This window comes from Rhyacophila brunnea, unplaced genomic scaffold, assembly GCF_057557595.1.
Source record: "Rhyacophila brunnea isolate RB1 unplaced genomic scaffold, BYU_Rbru_1.0 scaffold_19, whole genome shotgun sequence".
Classification (NCBI taxonomy): domain Eukaryota; kingdom Metazoa; phylum Arthropoda; class Insecta; order Trichoptera; family Rhyacophilidae; genus Rhyacophila; species Rhyacophila brunnea.
In genome coordinates, this window is record NW_028232848.1 from 37,216,705 (window position 1) to 37,224,281 (window position 7,577).

A 7,577-nucleotide genomic window follows, 5' to 3' on the forward strand; every position below is an offset into this window, starting at 1 on the left:
ACTGAAATTAACTAAAATTTACACTATTTAATAAACAAAAACAAATTTCAGTTACATGTTTTTATTAGGTACACTTCTAGCACAAATTTTCTTTGAAGAAATTTATTTATTTGTTATTTTATTCTTCTCTTTCTATTAGTTAATTATACTATATTATATAAATTAATGTGTATCGTATTTCATTGAAATACAAATTTTAATATCCTTTCGTGATTGTCCTATAGGAATAAATGTCTTGAATATAATATATTACATTGTAAACAATGTAATCTTGTTGTAATGATTATTATAACTATTTTTGCCACAAGTCGACTGAATATTTAAGCATGTTATAAATATCTAAAAGAGAAACGCTTATAATATGGCATAAATCTTACAATAATAATTATATAAACGCATACACTTCTCCAAATATCCATTGGTTGTCGATTAATATTGTCGTCTTCGTTTTGTAAAATTGTCAATGTATAACTGAATATTAATTATAGACATTTTTCACGTATGATCGGTGATGGGGAATGCCGCTCATCACCGTGAGCGTTATTTTTTTTTACTACACATGATGAATTCTGACAGTCTAATTAAATAGTAAGTTGTTTCGTTACTGCACGTAAATTTATTTTACGATATTTAGGTACTATGTAATACATGTAATCCGGTACTATTTATTATAGTTCGTTCATAATATTGTCACGTCTGTCTCAAACTTCAATGTGTACTATTAAAATATAATATTGCTGTTGTTTTCATTCAATTGTATCTTGTTTCCGTCGTTACTATTCTGTTACCCCGTCTATTGTTTCTAGGTTGTTAATACATATTGTGTGTTTAGTCCATATTTCAAGTTTTTCTAGAATGTGGAATATAAAATAAATAACATCCTTTAGTAATCATTATTTTCTATAAATACTTTAATTTTGATAACCACCAATCTCTTGGTTGAAAAATAGACTATATAAAATGAAATACAACAAATTATGTGATATTTCGTTTACATAATTTAAAATCTATCAACACCTTTATTCCAATATACTTACCGCAAGTGAAATGTATCATGACAAGATGATTGAATTGTTATTACCTCGGTTACTCTAGCCAATAATTGATACATTCCACTCGCTGTGGGTACATTGGAATAAAGACGCAGGACTGATTGACATATTGTCTTTGCTGTTATCGGTCCTGAAACCTGAAATATGGATTGCGTATTATATTTTATTTCAATCTCGTTTTTGACTTTCCAAAGTTTTTCTATGCAATATTTTCACAATTCTAATTATTTTTTACCTAACGCACTAAAGCTGATGGTTATAAAATTTACCATTGACATTATTTAAAAATGTTTCGCCGCCAAAAAAATATTTTGTTATTATTTTTTTATTCTGCTCAAGTTGGTAGCTGTAATCTTGTTAAAATATTTGTATTATTGTTTATGGTTCATATTTTAATGACACTATCATAGTATCGAGGATAAAACACATTAAGTGCAATGATAAACTATTGCAATTAGTTAGTTTTATCACTGATATGATATTATGGTTCTACAATTTTCCAACATAATGGCAATTGAACCTTTTTTTTAGTTAAAAAAAAAAAAAAGAAATTAGATACTGCAGTGATTGAAAACATTTTATTTTGCATATAAATAATCAACCTGTACCTATCATTGAAACTTAATACGAGAATTGTGTTATTAGAATTGATTTTTCTATAAACTAGCACAGAATTAATAATATTCACGTTGATAATGTTTGAATAGACCTCCTTTTATAATAGGTATTAAAAAGTTTTAAAAATCAAGGTTATATCCGTGTCAATGTGACCCGGTGAGTAATAAATAAATCCTTATTTTAGATAAAAATATAGCTGTATCGACCAGAACTGTGGAGTTTGTAACCTCAATATTTTTAAAGGATTTATCAAAATTTTTAAATGAGGGTTACGTTTTGGGTTCCAAAATAATTATCGGATTCGGTTTCCGGCTTCGGTGTTCCGTTTTAAATCTTCACAATAGATTTATCTACCGTATTTTAAACGATACATGTTATTTGTCAAACTTTGAACTAGAAATGTAATGGTAATCATTATATACCAATTTGGTAAATATACCTTTGTGCGGATATTGAAATTAAACATTTAATTAAAACTTATTATATAAATGAAAGGTAGAAATGAGTTCTAAATAATTGATCTGTCCACTAAAACATTACTGTCTATTTTTGTCCTATTTTTGTAGAAAGATAATAATTTTGATTGACGCTTATTTTTCCCGTTGAAATTTGCAACATAATTGTCTAAATGTGTAATAATTATCGTCATCCATAAAATATAATAAATAAATAAATGTATAATCGGGGTATGCAGTGATAAAAATGTTAAAAAAATAAATGTCTCTAAGTGTAATCCTTTAAATGTGACAATCATCTGACCCGCAAATTATGTGTAGTAAATTAAGATGCCATTATTGAACTGGCATGAAAATTGTATCCCCGAATCCTTATAAAATCATTGAATTCGATTAGTAATATGCTTTAATGACTTACTTATTTTTCAGCGATCACATACACGTCGCGTGCATGGGTTGAATGCAATAGCAAAGTTATACTATTTGCACACTAGATTTTGCTAAATTTTTAAATTGTTAGATCTCATGCAGTATTCATACATTGATTTTAATGGAATTGATCATAAACTTACTAAGTACAGTTTTTTTTTGTTGTTAGAACACTTTATATCATTGAGCTATAAACAATTTTACTACATATAAAAAAGGATATAAGGGCTATTAGTTGACGTTTTATTGATAATGTCGAAGCCATTACAAAACAACTGAAAACTTGAATGATATCAGGCTCCCGCTCAATATCCATATGACCATTAAAGCTCAAGGCTTCCTACATTATGTTGTGAAATTGTTTCCATCCTTAATAAACATGATCAGTAGTAAAATACCCTAATATATTATCGTAAATTGTATCGTATCTTTAAAAAGTTGTAAAATTAAAGTATCCATAAGCATCTACCTACTATAAATGCAATATTTGTTACATATTTTAAAGATTGAAAATGTATTATTGGAAGATAAACTGAATAAGATTGGCTAATACTTATTATACACTCAGTAAAAATTGGAAATAATCTTTTTATATCTCTTTGCACCCAATGTAAACTGCTGCTAATTTTTGTAACAATACATCCAAACAGGCTAAACCCAACAAATGATATTGTATTTAATTATCTGAAAATATAGAGGTTTATGAAATGAACCAGTTATAAATTTATTCATACATGTTTGGAACTGTAATATTATGTACACATATTTTTGTTTGCGTGGAAATCATTTGGACATAGAAATTGATTGCTACATGTCATGCCGAAAAATGTCTCAATTCTAGTCGCAGTAATTCAATGCTGATTCATCCGGGTATGTATTATAATTTTTATAATCACTTAATGAGTTTAGCCTGTTGAGGGATAAAATGGGTTTATAAAATTAATGTTTTCTATGACAATATTGCATCTGTCTGAATAAATATTCTGTATTCTTGTATCAAAATGTGACTTCTAATGAAAATGGGATCATGAGCTTGTACTATTTATATAAAAAAAATGAATCTAATCTATCGTAATGTTTATATCACTGATTAAAAGTATTCAATAAAAATTATTATAATATTAAAACAAATACATAATCATAAAAATACCTTTCACAAAGTTTCTTGTATGTGTGTCTGTTATTGTGTATTTCATAGTTATTATAAGATGATGAAAATAAATATGGAATGTGTATAAATAAATTTGTGGCTTTTATTTTATTGACTCCCCGTCGTATGCATGAGTTCCCAAAACACCTTGAAGCTTAAATCAATCAGTTTGAATGCATGAACGCAAAAATTAGAGACGTCACATTGTTGTTAGTATGTGACGTCACAGAATTGTAGCCGTTTTTTTAAATATTTATTCCCTTTCTATAATTAAATAAATGAAATTGTCAAGAAGTGTGGAATTACTGTGTCCGAACTACACTGTATAAATTGAATAGTTAATATAAACTATAAATATTTTTTTACAACTGTAGTGTTTTTATAATAGAATTGAATATCGGACAAAGTATTCCCAATATTTATTGAGTAATCGAATTGCAACATAGGTTTGCTTTCTGCAGCTACATTCACGTTTATTATGACTAACTTCTATTATGAGATGTCAAAACAGAATAAATGACGGAAATGAAAATGGATTTACATAATAATATGTAATGATCGCTGTATAATATCATTTATACCAAGGGTCGGCATCATGTCCAAGTATTTGACTTGTAAAGTATAGAAGAGAGTATTTTTAACGCTCCGTCTTCAAACAGAGCAATCTATACAGGAAATAATAGTCACTCTGGTGACCACATGAAATTAAACAATATGACACAATAATATCTTACTTACATAATTTGCGAACACGATTTATCTAACCACTCTAACCCCACACCTATTTCATTCACTGCCATTACTTCTTAAAGATGCACTTAACTAAGACCAATACAATTTTTCACAAATTAACGTGATGAGGTATACAGAGTCCAGTGTATTGTCCTAAACGACCTAAACCTAACCTAAAGTTTCAAATTGTACTGGAATGTTTGTTGTGCCTATGCGTAAATTTAATCGTATTATGGGTGCCTTTTTGTGTAATGGTTTATTAGGACGCACTCCCTAAAAGCCTAAAAGAACTGTTAATGTACATTTTAAACATATTATATTGTTTTCGCGTTCAATGTAGAAATACGATTTATTCCAAGACTATATTCACGAATTCGGACCTGCTTTACATTTTTGGCTACTTATTTTACTTAAATTCAAGCACGGACAGTCAAATGATTTGTCGTGAGCCAGGTAGGCATGCAAAGACTGTATGTGATTAGTGCAGTGTTTCCCAACCTTATTTGTGCCATGCCCCACTTCAATGCTTCAAAAATCTCCATGCTCCCTCTATCAAAATTTCATAGTTAACTAATAAAATCTGAAAAAAATGAATTGCTTAAAAAAAATGCACATAGGCAATAAATACTATTTTCAATTTTCCTTTCGTAAGTAAGTACCTATGTATAATAAAAGAAAAAAAAAAAATATTAGATGTACAACTCGGAAAAAAATTACTACGATCCTAATGCTTGATGTGAACTGCAAAGAGTTTTTATGTGAGGACTAATTTGGTCAATTTTAATCTTAAATCTCCACAGTTTGTGAACAAAACGATTTTTTTCAGTAACATATCATTTACAACGCTAAAGCGCCGCATTCAACTAAATATTATGATGGGAATGGCAACTAATTTTCTCGAAAAGTCATGGTTGCAATATAAAAGAAATATTTTCGAAAATGCATTTTTTAACAAAAAAAATGTACCAAATATTTAATGATTTGCACATTGCCCCCCGGTGGGGCGTACGCCCCACGTTGGGAAACACTGGATTAGTGCGTACCGATTATGTAACATGCGGTATAAATAAACTGAAATTACCTTTTAACAGAACTGCTTACAAACAATATATTTTTGCACTGGAAGGTTACCCTATTTGGCCTATTTCAATACACAATACCACTATAATAAATTGGACGTATTTCTGCAAACAAGGTCCAATTCACACGTGTAACATGTTGAGAAAATTCAATATTTGAAGGATGATTGATTTAAAAAATATGATTTGTGATTATTTAATTTAAACATCTGATGGGATACTTTAATAAAATCAAATAATCACACATCATTTTAAATCAATCCTAACTCAAATATTCAATTTTCTCAACATGTTACACGTGTGGGTTGGATCTTGTTTGCAGAAATACGTCCTATTGTTCTTAGCCTACCTTAAATTTTATGTCTTACTCATAAAAAATGAATATGTGTGGCAACGATATACAAAAAAAATGTACTAACTAATAAATACATATTTGTTTGGTAACTATTTTATGATGTTTAATTACGGCATCTCATATACTTGTAATAATTATTTTAGTATAAATATCTATTATAATTAAATAATGTTATGTTCCTCAGAAATAAAACATTATAAAGGAATCACACGGAATAATTACATTAACGTGATGCTATAAATGTGAATAATGACAAATTTAATTGAATCTAAAAGAAGTTTGTGTTTCAATAGCTCACTAATCATCTAATACTGTCAACTTCAGTGTTTCCCTCTCCACTAAACACTTGCAAACGGAATAATTTTGTTTACTGAAAATTCTGTGGGCAATTTCTAGATTAGCGTAACTATTTGAGCTTGTAAAGTTGTTTTATCAAATTTAATGTTCAATGAGCTACCGCTACAGCTTTTTTAGTTGCCGTACATTATTTTTATTAGTACCTAACTAAAGTCAAGAGTACACAGTATAAAAACGAAAAGTATTAGCGGCATTGTTACTTACCTATGTTCTTTTCTAGATTGAAAATTTCGTAAACAAGTCAACTACTGTTTGATATATAATTTAGAAACATACAATTTTTACAGAATACTTATACTGGGTGGGAAATGAACCCACCCGCAATGTTGTGCTTTCAATAAAGATTACTACATTCTTAAGTACAAAGCTTAGTAATTTTTTTAGATCAGTTATTTTTTCTGCTGGTAATTTTTCTATTTAATGTATTACCTATTATAATTTGATGTGCCTCCAAAACTAAGAACAGTATCTTCAATAACATTGACAATATTATCATCTACTGATAATACAACAATATCTTCTTCAATCATTGCCAATTTTATTTAAAATACTCTCTTTCACCTCTCATTTCATAAATAGGTGTGAATTCTGGACACGATGCCGACCTCTGATTTATACCAATCACCGTATGACAATCTTGATGTTACCAGTGTGTTTGAGACTTTTGCCTTGTTTATTACAGTTATCTTACAATTAACTAGGTACCATAATATATTGAAAGAATGCAGAATGCTTCCAATTGCATATTTTAATGGCAGATACAGCAGTATCTCTGTGGTTGTTTAGTGGAGGTATTTTATCGTAATCTTATGTAAATCCATCTTATCTCTCCATGGGAAATACTGTGTTTTTTGATGTAATCGAAATACGAGAGCATTGTACCTACTATCTAGATTCTAGACTATCGATCAAAATTGTACGTATTTTGTAAACAGCACGAGTAGGTACTGTTTTTAATGTTCGCAAAATTGCTTACGTCACAAACAGTAGATCAACGCTATATAGTGGAATATCAGTTGAATAGCTTATAAAATATTTGGGAATCTCAAGCATACGGCCCTCCTTCATTAAAGATTAGGAGTTCTCCAAGGGTCAACAGCTATTGTGTCTCTTCTCGGTCATTCCCTCATGGCTGAGGATCATGACCACCTTGAGTGGCGAACCTGCCGGAAAAAATACAAACTACAACCCACAGTGCATTTTGATGTTTACCAATTTTGACAACCTATCTAAAAGCACCATATAATGAAAACAGTGCACCTCGCTTACGCTTGAAGACAGATTGGCGAGACAGTCAGCACTATTCTATTACATGTTAACAGTTATTATCGCGATAGTTTAATTTACACA